The 19,255-nt window shown below is 41.8% G+C and overlaps 1 pseudogene; it reads right to left on the reverse strand.

Moving 5' to 3' along the window:
• Window positions 1-1,311: 1,311 nt before the first annotated feature.
• Window positions 1,312-14,479, reverse strand: LOC102025705 (annotated as a pseudogene).
• Window positions 14,480-19,255: the final 4,776 nt, after the last annotated feature.

Here is a 19,255-nt window from a genome sequence, read left to right on the forward strand (position 1 = left end):
ATAAATGTAATTATTTTATGTCATTTTATGAGGCACATTAGAAAACTCAAGTGTCTATCAACAGACAAAAGGATAAACAAGATATATACGTAGTGGGATATTATTCAGTTATTAAAAGGAATAGAGTTCTAATATATTCTACAGTGTTTGGAAACATTGTGCTAAGTGAAAGAAGCCAGACACAAGGTGATAAATATTGTATGATTTCACTACTTTACATTCCCACCAACAGGGTAGACAGGTTCCTTTTTCCCAGCAGGTTCACCAGCATTTGTTATTGTTTGATTTCTTGATAATAGCCCTTCTTTCTGCAGTAAGACAATATCTCAGTGTTGTTTTAATTTGCATTTCTCTAACGGCCAGAGATGTTGACGTATTTTCAAGTATTTGTTAGCCATTTTTACATCTTCTGAAAAGTGTCTGTTCATTTCAGTTGTCCATCTTTCGATTTGGTCTTTTATTTTGGGGGAGGGTCACTTTTTTGTTACAAACATTGTAATATTTACATTACAAATTACAGATACATTTCTTATTATGGTTCTAGCCCTGTAGTAACTGAAGCCCCTTCTTTGCAAAGGGTGAAAGAATTAACTGTTTTAGTAACTGTACATTTTGTATACTTTTAAGCAACTATTAAATATTACAGAAAAATAATATACATGGAGGCTATAGTGCAGTACCCTATTTACAGTACAGCTGAAGATAAAATTTAAAACAATCAAGTTTGAATGTACGTAACTGTTAGTGCACTGACTGTATTATGTCCAAAGGGAACAAATTACATATTTTCCTGCCCCAAACAAGACCTATGTAGTGGCCTGCAGTGACTGAAAAAAAAAAATCAGATACCTGGTTTACTTCTTTTTTTGAAGAGCTCACATGGAGGGAACATTATTCAATAAAATGCATTTATCAGTTTTCATATTGCTAAACAAAGTGGGGGTCCATTTGACTTTATTACCCCATTTAGAAAAATAGTAAGATGGGCTATAACTTAGATGCTATTAATACTCCTTTTCTTCCTGGAAATGTGGGACTGTTTTCTTGTGGTTAACTTACTAAAATGTGGAATGTACACCTCAGATAACAGAAGAAAGTTTGCCTGAATATTGTAGCTAAGCATAAATATATTTATATCTTTCTAAAAATGTTTTTCAGAAAGGCCAAATTAATAATTTCTAATTTTTTCACACATGTCTACTGTCCCAGTTTGGAGAAACTAGATGGTTAACTGTGGGTCCAGATAGTCATTTGTCTTATTTCTAATGATGAGAAATGATTACCTCCAACTTTCCAGTGAAACAATTACACACAGATCTCATTTTCCCTTTCTGTTGCTGAAACATTAGTCAGAGGGACACATGCATATTATTAAAAATCAAGTTCAAAACACTTAAAATAATTTTGTGTTACAAATTTGACTCTATCATAAGTCTCTTGGTTTTTGGGAGTCATACTGGGCTGGTTAAATGCTCCAATTCCACTGTTATTAACATTTAGGAAGCAGAAGATTCCAGCTCACTCAAACTGGAGATTTAGTCACTACAACACTGACTTCTGGTTGGTTCTGTAGGTTCAGTGAAGTCTACTCCTCTTCCTCTAGCAGAATTTGCTCCTGGATTCTGTGGTTCATTCTTTGGCAACTTTTTAGCTATTGCCATGAATATTTCGCTTACATTCATCGATGTTTTAGCTGATGTTTCCATGAATAATAAACTGTTGTCATCTGCATAGGACTGTGCTTCCTGGGAATCTACAGCTCTTTTATTTGCTAGATCAACCTTGTTTCCTGATAAAGCTATTACAGTGTTAAGACTTGCTTGCTTCTGGAGTTCTTTAACCCAGTTTTTTGCTCTTGCAAAAGATTCCCCATTTGTGATATCATATACAACTATGGCTGTTTGTGCTTCTCTGTATTACATTGGTGCTAGGCTGTGGTATCTTTCTTGACCAGCTGTATCCCATATTTCAGACTTTACTGTTATGTCATCAAGGCACACAGTCTGGGTTAGAAAAGCAGCCGCAATGGTACTCTCTTGAAATTCATGGACTGGCCTTTCACAAAATGAAGCACTAGGCTCAATTTGCCAACAGCAGATTCTCCCAGAAGTACTAGTTTGAACTGGCATGTTTTATTTCCAGTATTTGGCCCATTAGGTCTTGTTGCTCCTCAATTAGCTACGTCCAAATTTGAAAGAAATCCCTAGTTTCAGACTCCTAAATGAACTGCCAGGATGGAAGGTGTCGATATTTTTGTTTCTGGAGGTAAAGAAATCTCCGTCCTGGCAACCTAGCAAAGGGCTTGTCTGAGAGTCTTTCTGCACAGGCCGAGGCCCTTTCTTCCTGGGAATGGAGGGATCGACAGAGAGCTGCAAGTCCCTGAACCTGGGCTGAGCCTGAAAGATCGCCACGAGTTCGAGGCCAGCCTGAGCTACACAGCGAGACCTGTGGTAAACCCGGGCCTGGCACAGTGGCTGGCGGCCCGGAGTCGTAAGTCATGGTTGTGGAATTAATGAACAAGGCATGCCTATTTTACAGGTATGGAATTTGAGGCAGAAGAGATTGAGTATCTTGTTCAAGAGCATGCCTATTTGGTGATGAAGCTGGATTTTTTTTTTTTCCCCCTTGAGACAGGGTCTCACTATGTAGTTCAGGCTGGCCTTGAGCTCACGGTGTAGTCCAAGGGGGTCATTTTTTGGAGTTCTTCATAAATTCTACATATTTAGAATATGTAGAATTCCACAGTCTTCTGTCTGTGGAATAGGTGGCAATTTTTTTTCCTGTTTTATAGGTTGTTTCTTCACTCTGTTATTTTCTTTGCCGTGCAGAAGCTTTTTAATTTGATTTTATATCTTACTATGCTAATGAACTTGGTTATTCTGGAGTCTTTCGGTGAAACTTTTTGGATCTTCTATGTAGAGGATCAAGTCATCCGCACACAGTGATAATTTGACTTTTTCCTGTCCTATATATATCCCTTTTATTTCTTTTCTCTTGCCTGGTTGCTGTGGCTAATGTTTTGAATACTATATTGAATAAGAGTGGTGATAGTGAATATCCTTTCCTGATTTTAGAGGGAAACCTTTTAAGTTTTTCCTCATATAATGTAACTTTGGAAATAGATTTGTTGTTATTGACTTGTATCAGATTGAAATAAAGTTCTTCTATACCTATTTTCTTCAGGGCTTTTTAAAAAAATCATTAATGGATGTTGGATTTTGTCAAAGGCTTTTCTGTATCTATTGAAATGATCATGTGATTTTTGTCCTTGCTTCTGTTTATGTGATGTATTACATTTATTGATTTGCATATGTTGAGTTATCCTAGCATCTTGGGGATGAAGCATGCCTTAGTCATAATGTATGATCTTTTTGATGATTTGTTACATTCTATTTGCCAGTATCTTGCATCTATGTTCATTAAAGAGATCGGCTTGTAGTTCTCTTTTTAGGTTGGACCTTTGCCTTGTTTTGAAATCAGGATAATGCTTGTTTCCAGGAATGACTTAGGGAGTACTCCTTCCTTTCTCAATTTCATTAAAGTGTGAGGAGTAATGGTATTAGATTGTCCCTGAAATTCTTGTAGAATTCAGCAATGAATCCATTGGTATCTGGGCTTTTCTTAGTTGGTAGGGTTTTTTTTTATTATTATTATTAGTGTTTCAATTTCATTGCTTGTTATTGGATTATTCAAGGGTTTTTTTTTATCACTTCTTGTCCTTTTGGCTAAGATCAAGTATGGATTATTCAGGGTTTTTAAATCTTTTGGTTCAGTTTTAATAATTTTGGCAGTGTCAGTTATGATTTCAGCCTTTTTGTTTCTAATTTCATTGATTTGGGTAATTTTTGGCTAAGGGTTTCTATTCTTTCAAAGAACAAGCTCTTTAATTCATTGATTCTTCTTTTTTTTTTTTTTTTAGTCTCAATATCATTAATTTATGCTCTGTCCTATGTAATTACCCTCCTTCTGCTGGCTTTGGATTTGGATTGTTCTTGTTTTTCTAGAACCTTGAGATGCATCATTAGATTACTTATTTGGGCTTGCTCTGTTTTTACGATGTAAGCATTCACAACTGTAAACTTCCCCCTTAGGACTGCTTTCATTATGTCCCATAAATTCTGGTAAATTGTGCTGGCATTATCGTTGTTTGATTCTAGGAAATAATTTCTTCCTTGATTTCTTTCGTTGGTTATTCAGGATATATTGTTTGATTTCTATGTGTTTGTATTATTTCTGTGGTTTCTTTTGCTATTGATTCTAGTTTCACTGCATTATGATCTGATATGCATAGGATAATTTTGATTCTTGTGCATTTACTTAAGCATGCTTTATTGGCTAGTATGTGGACTATCTGGTCTGCAAAATTCAATGTGCTGCTGAGAAGAATATATATTCTTTCGGGTGTACCATTCTGAATATTAAGTCCATTTGTTGAAGTTTTGGCTCAACTCCGATATTTCTTCATTGATTTTTTTATCTAGTTGATCTGTCGATTTCTGAGAATGGGGTTTTGAGGTCCTCTACTATAATTGTGTTGATGTTTATCTGATCTTTTATTTCCAGTAGTGTTTTTGTTTTATAAAGTTGAGTATGCTGGTATTCAGTGCACATATGTTTATGATTGTTTTCTCTTCCTGTTGAAGTGTTCCCTTAATCAATATGTAGTGACCTTCTTTGCCCCTACCAGTTTTAGCTTGAAGTCCACTTTGTCTGAAAATAGGATAGCTACTGCTGCTTGTTTTAAAGTTCCTGTTACATGTAATATTATTTTCCATTCTTTGATTTTTAATCTATGAATTTCTTTTTGGCTTCAGTGTGTTTCTTCTTTTCGGCATACCATTAGATTTTGTTTATTGATCCATTCTACCAATCTGTGTCTTCATTGGTGAATTGAGACTACTTATATTGAGAGTTATTACGGAAAGGTATTGACTTATTCCTGTCATTGTTTTATTTTTCTCTTGTGGATTCCCGTTTTCTTGCTTCTATTTAACTTTTTACCCTGCTGGTGTATTCATTCTATCAGACATTTGTCACTGTTAGCTTCATTATCTCTTTCTATGATATTTGAGAATATTTTGAGTATTGGTTCTATGGTCATGAATTTTTTAAGTGCTCTTTGTCATGGAAATACCTTATTTTTCCATCAATTTTGAAAGATATTTTGCAAGACGTATCAGTCTGTTGGAAGCTGTTTTATTGTAGGGCTTGAAACACTTCACTCCAAGCTCTTCTGGCCTTTAAGGTTTGTGTTTTCTGCTCTAATTTTAATGGGCCTCCTTTAAATGTGTTTTATTGCTTTTGTCTAAGTTTTTAACAGTTGGTCCTTGTGTCAGACTTCTAGCACAGTGGTGATAAACTTACAGCACACATGCTGAAGCCAACCATTTGTTATCATTGAAAAATCTCTAAAAAGATTTGCTATCACTGTTTTAGGATTTTTACCATGATGTGTTTTTTTCTGATTGTGGCTATCTGGGGTTCAATATGCCTCGCTCATATGTATGTTAAATACTTCCCCCATATTTGGAAAGTTTTCTCTTATTTCTGTAAGCAGATCTTTTATGCCATTTGTGCTGTCTTCTTATTTTTCACTAATCCCCATTAATCTTGTATTAGTCTCCTTTGCATCATCTAGCAGCTGTTAGACTCATTTTTCATGTTCTCTTCTTAATTAAGGTATCTCTCATTAGCTGGTCACCAACATAGGCCCTGTTCTAGTTCTGACACTCTGTCACTGATTGGTCCCTTCTGCTGCCCATACTTTCAGCAAAAGCTTTAATCTCCTAAATTTCTGTTTGGTACCTCTTCAGGGACTGTAATTCTTTGCTAATGTGGTCATTCATGTTTTGTATCATTTTGTTGAGCTCAACTTGCTTTTATTAGTGTCTTCTGTAAACTCACTGATCATTTTGTTTATGAAGTCATTATCTGTTTAGTTATATCTTCTTTGAGTTCACTGAGTGCTTCATTGATCTTTCCTTTTTAAATCTCTTCTTCTGTCTTTTCAGATAATTTTGCTCTCAGTGTCCCATGGATTAGCTTTGGGGGAGTTGAGAGTTTTTGGAGGTATTTTGCTGTTTACCTCTCCATGTTTCTATTGTGTTTTGTTTTGTTTCATGCTGAGGTTTGTGTGTTGATTGAAGTGGAAGACTTCATTGCTAGTATGGAGAGCTCTTTAGTTAGTGCCTGCTTTTCAGTGATGCACTCTGAATTTGACTAACTATAGGTCTTTACCTCTGTCCCAAGATCTACCACTCCATTTACTTGCGAGGGGAGGCTGCAGTGTATTTGGCCTAGAACTCATTTCTCTGGGATTGGGCCACAATCTCGTTAATGACACAAAGGCAATCCAGATTGGCATACAGAAAAAACAATTAATAGCAACAGCTATGCTACCTCAGCAATAGCAATAAAATCAGTGACAATAATAGTGTCAAAGGTCAGCTAGATATGGACATACCCTAAGAACCAATAATGTACCAACCTTAACCACAGAAAAGAGATCTATAGTTAATATAAATACTAAGACATGAAATGTCAATATGCAGTAAATAATGAGTGCAACAGCTATACCTCTATTGACAATAGAAGAGTATTCAACAGCAATAGCATAGAGTTAACTATGTTAAAATTCATAAAACTCAATGGTTATACTAGTAGAGGGTGGAGAAGCAAATGAAAAAAATACATCTTTTTATTTTAAAGAGAGAGAGGAAAATAAAATAAAAATGGTACAGAACTGCAAAACAAGATGATAGGAAATCAACATTGGTTATTATATTGCTTTTTGTTATCTTCAAAGTAGTTGCTCAGATTACCAGATACAGGCATGCAAAGTTGATCAAACAATATAGGCACTGTTCCTTTTAATGAACTAACAGAAATTAGTACAATTAGCTATCTTGTGCATATATAGATATATTCTTTTGAAAAAAATAAAATTTGAAAACATCAATGGAAGATCAGTAGGAGGAAAAGTGAGATAAGGATCTGTTTGAGGAATAAAAGGAAATTAATAGTGTTAGATAAAAGTAACAAAAGAATAACAAGAAAAAAGAAAGAAAAAACCACCATCAAAATAAAAGATAAAGGTTTAAAGGAGAAAAGAAAGAAAAAAAAAGAGAAAAAACCCCAAACTTCCAAAAAGCCAATGAAAGAAAAAAAGAAAGGAAAAAACTGAGTCAAAAAAATTCCTTTCTTTCTTAATGGGTAACCAGTTTCTTTCCTGGATCTGCAGTCTTGGAATCCAGCAAGTCATGACTTTCTCTGCTTAGCTTTACTGCCTGTGTCTGCTCCAGAGTTCTCTCTTTCACACACACACCACAGCGTAGCAACCATCCACACCAAGGCATGCCCTTGCTCACATTTGTAGGTGGAGAGAGAGATCAGCCAAATAGTTTCTGCTGGCTATCGGCAGTGGGGTAGGGGTTCAAGCAGACTACTGGACTTAATGGCAGTACTTTCAGATCCAGCCACCTCTGAAAACCACTCTTGCCAGGCCTGAATTTTTACCAGAGAAATCAGAGCCCATGTCCTTCCTGGCCTGAGTTTCAGCTTTTCTGGGGGTCTGTGTCTAGTCTGCACCCTCTGTATGGCTGTCTCCCATGGCTATCTCTCACCCAGTCACTGTGGAAAGGTAACACTTGAAACCCTGAAGTGGAGTTGGCTCAACTTAAACAATCAGACAAATAATGTCTGATTAAGTACTCTCATGTGTGAGGTGGGTGCTGCCCACCCCATATATGCAACCTGGGGAAGGGTTTCTTTTTCTTGTCTAGCCTATCATTTTTGGAGTAAAACTTCATGCTGTTTTTGCAGTTTATAATAGCTGTGGGCTTTTCTTGGGATTAGCACTACTGGCTATATCCATAATTTCTTCCTAGATCTGCTGACCCTCTGGGCTTACCTTCTTTCCCTAAGTACTGGCTTCATCCACAATCAGGTTGGCCTGTTGGTTGGCAACTCTGCTGCCCCATGCCAAGAGGAAACAAAATATAGAGCCAGCTCATAGTTGGTAGGTGATCACAGCCAGGGTATAGAATCCATAGGCATGGAGTTGGTCAGGGGCCACTACACAGATCCATCTGGTCCAGCAGAGCATGGCTCTGTCTAGTGATTTATATCTTATAGATAATTAAAAGTACTTTTAAACAAAAAACACCTACTCTTAGAACAATGTGAGTAGTACATAATTGTTTTTTTTTTTTACAACCAAAACGGGCTTGTAAACACAACCATTTATAAATAAAACATTTTGCTTGGGAAATTCACTACTTGAAGGAATATTTTTTTTTTATTTAAAGGATAAAAGGAGGGAAACATTAACAGACATACAACATTTTACAACATATCACAAGCACAATACAGACAATACAGAGTTACAAACAAAGTGGTAGGGAATTAACAATGGTGGTTGTATTACATATTGATATTTGAAGGAATATTTTTGAAGATCCCTTGTTAAACACAAATTTTGGTTTTGTATTTGCAAAGCCTAAATACATTGATTTAAACTTCCTGAGTTGCAATTTTGCTGCTCAGATTTTCCTGAAGAGCTCACACCCATGTATGAGGGGCTGGAAGAGGAGATAGAGACTCCAAGGAAATGATGGTAGGATATCTGAGGGCATGGCCCAGTCCCTCACAGGTTTATAATCTGATGCAGCACAATAATGTTCTTTCCGGTTTAACTGATTGAAGAACATTCCAGCTGATATATTAGCTCAGTATATGGAGACAGTTATCATCCTTCACAGTGACCACTTAAACTTTGTTATAGTTTAAATACAAAATTCCCTCCAAAGTCTCCTGAGTTCAGATGTAGGACTTTCAAAAAATGTCTAAATCCTGAAGACTTTAATTTCATCAGATTAATCCACTGATAAACTAATAATTTGTTGACCTTATTGTAGAGGATGGAAATAGGAGACAGGGCCTAACGGAAGGAAGTGGATCACGGTGTGTGCCTTTGGGGACCCTATCTGATCCTGGCCTCTTTTGCTCTTGCTCTTTCTCTGTTTCCTGGTTACCAGATGGGTCATTTCCTCCCACACTCCCTTCCACCATGATGCTTCTGCTATGCCACAGGCATAAAGACAATAGAGCTGACCAACCCTGGACTGAAACCATGAGCCAAAATAAATCTTTCCACCTCTAAGTCGTTTTTCTCAAGTATTTGGTCACAGCAACAAAAATCTAACACAAACCTTAAAATCCACTTTTTGTCCAAGTAGACAATAGCCATAGTCTGTTAGACTGGGTCATTTTCAGGATGCTCAAGAGGATGACTGCTGCCCTGGCCATTACCCTTATGGTCCCTGACATAAGGTAGAAACTGATCACTGTATCTCTTCCATCTTCACCCTATTGCCAGAGGAGCCACCCACAAGACCAGGAGACAGCACCTACTTCTCTCTGGGCCTGACTTCAGGGACTTGTGACCCTCAGGAAACTGGAGAGACACTGCATTCTCAAACTAATTCACTCACTGAGCCCGATATTTCATGTAAGAACTCTTATTACTTTTCTGACAACAGAGTTAATGCAGTATCACTGTAACAATTTTTAAATATGCAGAAAACACAACCAAAATTAAACAGTCCGTAAGCCACCACCCAGAGACAACCCCTATTAATCCTCTTGGATGCCTCGTCTCACTGTGCTCAGCCGAGCCTCACTCAAGACTTGAGATGGTAAGCAGATAAAACATCATGTCTTCAGGAAGTCTTCATTTTAATCTCATTAATGAAGTACAGAAGTTCCCAGAACATTTATTCGAAAGGGATGTGGTTTCACACATGCACTCACCTTCTGCCCACTCCCTCCCCAGCCTCAGGAAGGGGCAGGACATAGTCACTGTGTCATCAGCCAAGCTGGTGAGCCAGGCTGTAGCCTCTAGTGCAGACAGTCTGGCAGAGCCAGGCAGAAGAGGTAAACACACACCTCCTATCCTCCAGTGAACAGGTAAATAAAGACTTAAAGGGCTTTTATTTATAGTGAATGAGTTAAAGTTTGGATTTGCTGTTGGAGGTGGGATCCTGCAAGGCCACATTCTTGCTGCTGTGCATTCAGGTGGAGGTAGGATACAGATCCAGGTCCTGGACTTTCCCTGAGCAGGGAAGGGGATGCATGGAGGAAGACCCAACTCCAGGAAGCAAACACACTGATAAGGGGGCAGGCAGGAGGAGGAGGTCCCAGGACAAGGTCTGAGCACAAGAGGGTGTGAGGGGCTCTAGTGCTGGAGGAGTGCAGCCTACACAGGGGAGTGTGCTTCATCTTAATTTGTGCTTTTCTGTTTTTTGCACCCACAAAAACAGTGAGTTCTTTCTGCAGGAATTATTTCTAAAGTGGAAGCCTTTGATTGTGAGAGGCTTTGGCCCTGGAAGAGCAGCAACTGGCTGGGATCAGAAAGGTTACTTATTGGGATTCAAAGGGAAGCATCTAGTTTTCCTTGGTCCTTGGCCCAGGGCTTGAATGAAAGTGTTTGGGTTGATGCTCCACGTCTGATGAACACTTGTCATCACACACATATCCAGGACTGAGGGATAAGGTCAATGCCCTTCTCAGAGGGCCTGTAGTGCACTGTCATCAAGGCCCCCCGGGACTCCTGATCCCACCAAGGGAGCTCCACAGCTGCAGCCCAGGAGGCCCCAGCAATCTTGTAGGCCCACAGGGCACCCTGCCCTACGTCCCAGCTGTCAATATAGGAGCCACTGCCAGAAGTGTGAACATGGGCCATTCTTTACATTTGCATTCTTACTAGAATAAGCGAATCTCCAGTTGCCTCATGGATTGTTTAATTTTTGGTTGTGTCTTCTGTATATTTAAAAATTGTTACAGTGATACTGCATTAACTCTGTTGTCAGAAAAGTAATAAAAGTTCTTACATGAAAGAGGAAACCCATACCACTGGTAATCATACAGACGCAGACAATGAGCTCAAGTTGCCTTTTCACTTGAGCTAGAACCATTTAGAGAAAAGAAAGGAAATTGAGGAGTGAGCGTGCTTCTCACTAGGTGACTCAGTCACTAACACCAGCTTGGTGAGCTGGCAACACTGTTGAAGCCAAGGAGACTCCACAACAGCAGGGACACCAGCCGTGAGGTCCTGGCTAGCAGACCATGGTAACAGTGACGTCACTTCCTGGTGCTGCTGTCTCCTCCACCTACCATTTCCTTAGGAAGAGTCCCAGGTGACACATGCCTGTAATCCCTGCACTCTGGAGGCTGAGGTGGGAGGATCAAAAGTTCAAGCCCAGTTGGGCAATTTAACAAGACCTTGTCTCAAACAAGACAGCTGCACTTTTTTTTCTAAGTTTGTTTTGCTTGTGTGCCTGGAAACCCCAAAGTAGGGGAACTCTAAGTGAGTTAAGTACATAAACACAGTAAAAAACCAACACACATCTTCTGCAATACAGCAGTCGGAGGGTCCAACCGAAGGGAGAAGATGAGTAAGTCAATAAACAAGTTAGTAGGCCTGCAATGCACAGAAACAAAATGTGTGGAAGAAACACTACTGAGAGGAGGAAAAAAAAAACCTGGAAGTTCCCTGGATGAAGGATTTCTCTCATCCAGATTCCAGTCCCCTTTCCACACCCTCGTTTCCAGGACTGCAATCTACAGTCGCCTGAGTCACAAAGCCGCCTTCCTGGAAGACTGGGTGTCAGTCATACCAGAAATCCCTCCTGTCCGCCTCACCACAACTCCTCCTCCCTGGGTTCCCTTATGGGTCTCACTTGGACCAAATTCACCACAGCCTGAGGATTCTTCGATTTACTACCTCATGGATGCTATAAGTTGCTAACCACTGCAAAGGGAAGGAACTAACCTCTTTTGAGAACATATTATACATCAAACACTAACTTCTCCAGAAACCACTAAATAATAATTCTACCCATTAGTAAATATTCTCGCCATTTTAGACATTGCTTTGCAGGCAGTGACTCAGCCAGCAGAATTGGGACTGGAGATTGAAAGCTCTTAACCCAAAACCTGCTCTGCTTTATGCCCTTGTGTTGGGATCCCGTCCTGGCCTTCCTCCCCATCCCTTCATTCAGCACCTCGAAGTACAGGATGTAAGTTGTAAGAAGCCCTGTTCTTGCCCTCAGGAACCTGTGGCGAATGACAGTGAAAGGTAGAGTTTAAGGAATCAGCAAGGCAGAGGTTTGGGAGGAGTGGGGGCTGGTGCCACAGGTCAGCTGGCTCTCAGTCAGGGCTGCTGAAGAGGTGCCATGAGGCCTCCAAAAAGAGAAACCATTTGAAAATAAAAATGCAGTGTTTTCCCAAGTTGCCCCACACAGGTCCCCCCCCACACAGGTCCCATGCACAGGTCCCCTCCCCCATGACACACAGTTTCATCCCAGAAGATTCGAGCCCATTGCTCACACTGATCTAAAGGAGAACAGATGAGATCACAGGTGGATTCTTGCAGCTTCTGATGATGGTGCTGGTTTCCAAAGGGAACTCCCTATAGCAATTACTTCATGGCCCTGGCATCGGCCAGTCTTTATTTTTTATTTTTTTATTTTAGAAAGAAAAGAAAGCAAAACAACAACAAAAAGATAAAAGCAAAACAACACAGAAACAATCAAAATGACACAGAATTTCAAAACAAGATGATGGGAAATTAACAGTGGTTGTTATATTATGTATTGTTATTGTCAATGAAGTTGCTCAGATTACCAAATATAAGAATGCAAGATTAATCAAACAATTAAAGATGATAAAAAAATAATTTTAAAAAACATTAGAAATGATACAGAGTTTCACTAATCAAGATGGTAGGAATTCAGCAATGGTTGTTATATTGCATAATGTCTAAGAATATACATTCTTCTCAGCTGCACATGGGACATTCTCCAAAATAGACCATAGACAAGCACATAGAACATGCTCAAGTAAATGCAAAGGAACTGAAATTATCCCACGCATATTATCTGACCATAGTGCAAGGAAACTGGAAATTATTGACAAAAGAAATCACAAGAACTCCAAAAACACATGGAAATTAAATAACATCCTCCTGAACAACCAGTCTTTAATCTTCATTTGCAGTTAGTTACCACCTTGCTGATTCTGGAGGAGGAGCAGGTGTTCCTATTTGTCACCGTAAGTGGGTTATAGAAATGCTTTGATTTCTATGGTTTACTAAGTATTGTTGCATAACTGAGCCATAGAAATTATGCCCACAACTCCCAATATGAGAAGAGGAAACGTCAGCAAGTAATAAGTCCCCATGACTCAGGCAACAGTGCTGCGGAGTCAGCGCCTGTCTAGAGCCGCAGTGGGGCTTCTGATGGTTTTAGAAGTCATCCCAGGGATGACCCAGCACAGAGCACCTCGTTACCAAGTAGGGGCATGCCAAGGTCCAGTGAAGCCGTCCCCAGGTGGGGGAATCGCCTGTCTTGGGCTGGCGTGGTGGCTGCAGAGTGAGCAGCTGGTGCCATTAGACTTTCTCTTTGGTCACTAAGCTTTCTCTCATGGCACCCTCAGTGACTAGAACTTTGCCTTGGTTTTACTAGTACTTCTGATTTTAAAATTTAAAAATTCTTACTGGTTTGGGAGACTTAAAAATACTGCATTATTTTAATTGCATTTCACTGTCAGTAGATTGGACTTTTGCACTATTTGTTGGTCCCTACATCTTTTACTGAGTGGCCACATAGGCCTGCTATCAGCCCCCCACATCTAGAAAGAGGGATGAACAGGTGCCTTGGCTGAGAGGACAGTGCCCAAGTTGGGGCCTAATCTGCTTCTAAGCAGGAGTGGTGGGGCCTGGGGCCAGCAGTACATTTGGGTGGTCACCTGCCTCTCTTTCTGTGCAACCTGTGGCGTACAGCAGGCAGGGGACCAGCAAGAAGGGGGACAGGGAACGGCAAGCTCTTTCTCCTGTCTCGTGGACATACCGAACAAACTGGGGAGCCCTCCGGGGAAGTAGGAACTTGGCATTCCTTCAAGGAGACGTTCTTTTAATACTGGACATTCATATCGGGGTAGGGGTGGGGAGCTCAAGAGGAAGGTCTACTGACCACCACCCCAGGTCCCCCTCCTGACCCCAGCGCCACAGACTGGTCTCTCCTAGCACACCCCTCCTTAACAGACCAAGCCCTGCAGGTAACTGAGTGCCCTAGAGGGCACATGACAGCTATTTGTTTCTTACAAAACTTTAACGCTCACCTCCAAGGACCATATTCTGCACAGAACCCTGAAGAGAGCTCTGGTGACAACAGCTGTGTCTCTCCTGTAACAGTGCTCTGCTGCCTTCAGGATTTCCACATGGACTGGCACATTCCCAGGCCTGTGGAGCAAACCTCGGGGAGGTCTCTGCCCTCTGAACAGGAACTTTATTAAAACCAAATCCTTCTGCCCCCGCTTCCCTTCCCTTCCTGGATGAATTCTCCCCATTCCTCCCTCTGGCCCCAGATCGCCTCTCAGGCCCTCCGACGCCAGCACCCTCATGACTCCGGGCCTCCCACATGCTGATCGTGTGGCGCAAGTCGTGTTTCTCTTTTCTCCTTGCTTGATGACTTCAGATCTAAACTCAAAGTCTCCTGACCTGCACATCTAAGAAGGATGTCACCCTGTCTTGTTATTCCTGTGGAAGTGTCTCATGACTGGTGCATTTAAAGGAGTATCTGTTTCATATTCCAGTGCTTGGCACTCAAATCTTGAAATTCGACTGAGTGTCCCATTTGAAGGCATAGGCTCTAACCACCTTCTGACTTAGGGATGACGTTTTAGTCCTGGATTTCAAAGTCTGGCCATGGCTCCAGGCCCTTCATTCCTACCTGCTCAGAGGGCTCCACGCTGGTGTCTGCTCTGCCAAAGCCTGGGGCTGTGGCAATCTTCAAAGCCCTTGTCTGTCTCAGCTGGAAGGACTTCGGCACCTTCGTCAAGCAGGATGAACCATTACACTCTCCAGACTCTTCTGGCTAGTTTTGTTTATGCTGGGAAATCCTCCAAGATAACAGCTCATGGCTTCAAACACTTTTTATGGTCTCCAGATTTGGACAGACTCAGATTTTCCCCTGCATCTTCCAATCATTCCCTAAGATCCCCCTTCATTTTTGTTCATACTTTATTACAAATGTTTTTCCATATGTGGCTTTGTAGAAAATGACCTTCCAGGCTTCAGCTTTGCAAATATGAGGACGAGCTGCACAGGGTGACTGGACGGTATTACCTGTCTACATCTCTTTGTTGAGCACCTGTCGTATATGCCTGTGCCTGGCACTGTGCATAATGAAGATAAAATATGATCCCTACCCCTAAGGAAACCCACAGTCTGCTGGACAATGACTGTGCAGGATGTTGAGTGTCATGAGCAGATGAGAGACATGTAGGGCACAGCAGAACTAATTTGGTGGCACTCATGTCTCCTGACCTGGCACTGCTGGTAGTAAGATGGTACTAGGACATGGAAACTCATTTTTAAATTTTACTTTCTATTTTCTAAAAAAAGAAACAGAAAACGTTGTAAAAGCTAAAGCACTCAGATGTCTTCTGCAATCATCGGGATGGTCTGGGTTCTCTTAGCTTCCTCAGAAGCAGGACAGTGGCTCCCACACAATACCTTCTCCACCACGTTTATCTACTGCTGTGTAACAGATTGCTGGAGAATTACAGCTAGAAGCAAAACTATATATTGTCTCTCAGGTGTGGCTTAGCCAGGAGCTCTCAGGCAGCCATCTCAGCCCAAGGTGTGACTTGGTAGGCTGGGGGGAGCAATAAGAGCACCCCAACAGAAGCCACCAACATTCAGCACTCATCACTCAAAATAGCATCACTTATTGTGTTGCCTCTATTTGTTAGAAGGCAGGCACTAAATCCAGCCCATATGCAGGGGAGCAGGTCTCCCTGAGGTGTGTACAGCAGGGTAGGGGATCCCTGAGAACACCCGAGAGTTGCTCACTGCTCCCCTCCAACCCATCCCATCTTCCTCCCTAGCAGAGTTTTCTTCCCAGTTCAGGGTGTGCTTGTGGCAGGACCAGTCCTCTCCGCCCTCCTTGCCCTGGGTCACTGAGAAGGGGAATGGCCTTACATCACAACGGGCCATGAGGCTGACCATGCTGTCTGCAGCAGTCACCAGGACTCAGCAGTGTGCGCAGGGCCCCTTCTAAAGGAGCCACACCCTCAAATAGCCCAGGGGATAAATAAATGGGCAGGTTAATCAAACAGACCCTGCTCAAAAGAAATACAGGCGACAAAAAAGCAGAGGAAAACATGCTCAGCATTTTGACTCATTATGGAAATACAAATCAAACACTGAGATTCCATCTTACTGCAGTCAGAATGGCTATGGTCAAGGATACATAAAAGAGTAAATGCTGGTGAAGATGCGGGAGCAAAAGGATCACATCTATATAGTTGGTGAGAAGGTAAATTAGTGTAGTCTCTATGGAAATCAGTGTGGAGATTCCTCAAAAATCAAAAATAGAGTTACCATTTGATCCAGCTATCTCACTGCACAGTATATAACTAAAGGAACTTAAATCAGCACACTGTGTAGGGATACCTGCAGACCCATATTTACTGCAGTACAATTCACAATAGCCGTGCTAAGGAAGCAACCTAGATGTCCATCAACAGACAAAGGAATGAAGAAAATGTAGTGTACTTATACACAATGGAGTACTATTCAGCCACAAAGAAAAAAGAAGTGTCATTTGCAGGATAGTGGATGGATCTGGAGATCAGCATGCCGAGTAAAAGAAACCAGACTCAGAAAGACACATATTCCCTGTTCTCCCTAATATGTGTACTCTGGAAAAGATGACAAGAAGGTGGAAAGGAGACCATTATCAGACAAGAGGAAGGGATGAAGGGGAAAGGGAAGAGGGCTGTCAGTGTAGATCATGGGCAACAGCTGTGACAAAGTATATTGTACACCTTGAAACCCCTCCCCCCACCAAAAAATGTGAAACTAGTGGGAAGGGTGGAGCAAGGAGGTGACCAGGGGTGAAGATGATCAAAGCATGTTATGTGCAAGTACAAATCTGCCGGAATTAAACCCATTTGTCTGTATGACTAATATGCATTGATAAATAAAGGATGGGGAAAGAGGCCATGCCTGGAGTCTGGGTGGGAGGAGGCTGGTTTAGGAAGAGGTCCCTGGGGAAAAGGAAGGCTGCTGCGAGTGTTTGGCCAGAGGGGAGCTCTTTTGCAAAGTAGGACTTGGTTACGGTTCAGATTGAAAGTGGCCGCAGAGCTAGTGTGTTTGGAAGGAGAGTGGGTTATAGGGCCGCACAGCTGACTTGCCGCTGGGAGGGGGTCTTGTTGGAGGAGATGGGTCAGTGGGGGCCTGGTCTAGAGGTGTTTAACTTCCCTCCCCAGTTCCTCCCTTTTCTCTGCTTCCTGGATGCCTTGAGGTGAGCAGCTGTCCTCCACCCAGGCCTCTCCATCATGTTGCTTCTGTGCTGGAGCCAGCCGACCATGGACTGAACCACTGTGAGCCAAGATACACCTCTCCTCCTTTAAGTTGTGGGTATTAGGTATTGTGTCCCAGCAATGAGGAAAATGACTAAGACTTGAAGCCTGTTTCTGGATGCTACTAAGTAGTCCAGAGTGGGACTCAGAAGATAACACCCCAGAGTATGCACCTTGCATGCTGAACACTTCGAGCTGAAGTGAAGAGGCCTGATGCAAGCTCTTCCTGCCATCCTGTCACCCCTCCCTCTGCTCCCCACACCAAGGCAGGCCATAGACACTATAGTTTTCTTCCCTAAGGCAGTGCATTTGGGGTGGCTTCCCCCACAGCCAGCCAAGAAACCTGCACAAATTGCTCTAACCTCCACATGCTTTTCTGTTGACCACATAGAAATTCTCTGACCCAGGTCACCACTGTCTCCTGTGAGCTCTCTGCTGGCTCTAGTTAGTCCCTGTCTCCTCTTAGCTGGAACACACTTAAGGGGCAACTCCTCCCCCGATCATTTCAGTATCCAGTATCCAAGCCCCAAGGTTATCAGGTTGCACGCAGGGAAAGTCAACATTATAACAACATTGTGTGGATTTGTTATAATACTGTGTGTGACGAACTTCACCAAGTGTCCCTGTGCCAACACCACTAACCTAATTAAACCACCCCTTCTCTAGCAAGCCACCTCACCCACCCTATGAGCTGTCCTCCAGCTGATTTTCCAGACTAAAGATGCAGAACTATTTTGCAAATCACCTGCACTTCTATGAGGTGGGTAGTGTGGAGTTGAGGAACCACCCCCTCAGCAAACCTATGAACAGGGAAAGCCACGGCAGCATTAGAGCAGTTGACAGGGACAGAGGACAGAGAAAATGACAGAGACCCGACAGGCTCTTCAAAAGAAGAAATTTGAATACCAAAGGTGGAAGAGAGACCCTCAGGAAACTGATGAAACATGAGTATCCTTGCAAAAATATCTCTTTGTCTTGCTTTCTTTGAATGTAAAATGAAGGAAGACATACTGTGCATCATCTAATATCAAACAGCTAATGCCAAAAAATTGACTTGTTCTTTTTTTAAACTAAGGAGGGTTCAGTCACATACCCCACATCCACTTTATGGAACTGATAGCATATGTTTTGTGATTTTTGGCTTTGTTTGAAGATGAAGCTTCAATCTGACCCCTTGTGCTGCCACAATTCACTAGGACACTGTAGATGAGCATGGGCGGAGGGGTGGAATGGGAGGTCAAAGGCAGGTCCAAGGAAGGACAAGGAATATTTCAAGCAGCAGTAGGTAACCGGATACAAAATGCAACTCATCCGTCCTCTCAGGTGGCTGAAGCTTCAAAGCTGAACTGAATGGGCGAATCGCACCCCCACATTCTAAGAGTGGTACTCAAAGGAGCCCTATCGTGTTGCTAAAAAGAAGTGAGGGGTTCATGAGAAAAGTTCTGTGACTGCAGTTTGTAAGAGGAACAAGGTTTGCTTTTCCCCCTTCCTGTGGGAAGGAGATCCCTTCACCCAAGGAAGCAAAGAGAGGTCTGAGAGAACCTTGGATGTGGGGATTCCAGAAGGAAGGAGTAATAAAGTGGCCATGTACTTCAGAGACAGAGATTTGATGGAAGGCAAGAACATTTTGGCCATCACCTTGTGCAACCATAGTGAATGCTGAGTGACTTGGGATAGCTCGCTCTAGGTCTCTGGAAGTCTAGGCACAAGGAACCAGGTGCCTGGCCCACAGGTAGCTCTGAAGGTGTGTCTTGGTTACTTTTCTCTCATTGCTGAGACAAAATACCCAACGCCCAAAATGAAGGAAGGAAAGGTTTATTTAGCTTAC

The sequence above is a fragment of the Chinchilla lanigera genome, unplaced genomic scaffold, assembly GCF_000276665.1.
Source record: "Chinchilla lanigera isolate Chin_1 unplaced genomic scaffold, ChiLan1.0 scaffold00024, whole genome shotgun sequence".
Taxonomy (NCBI): Eukaryota; Metazoa; Chordata; class Mammalia; order Rodentia; family Chinchillidae; genus Chinchilla; species Chinchilla lanigera.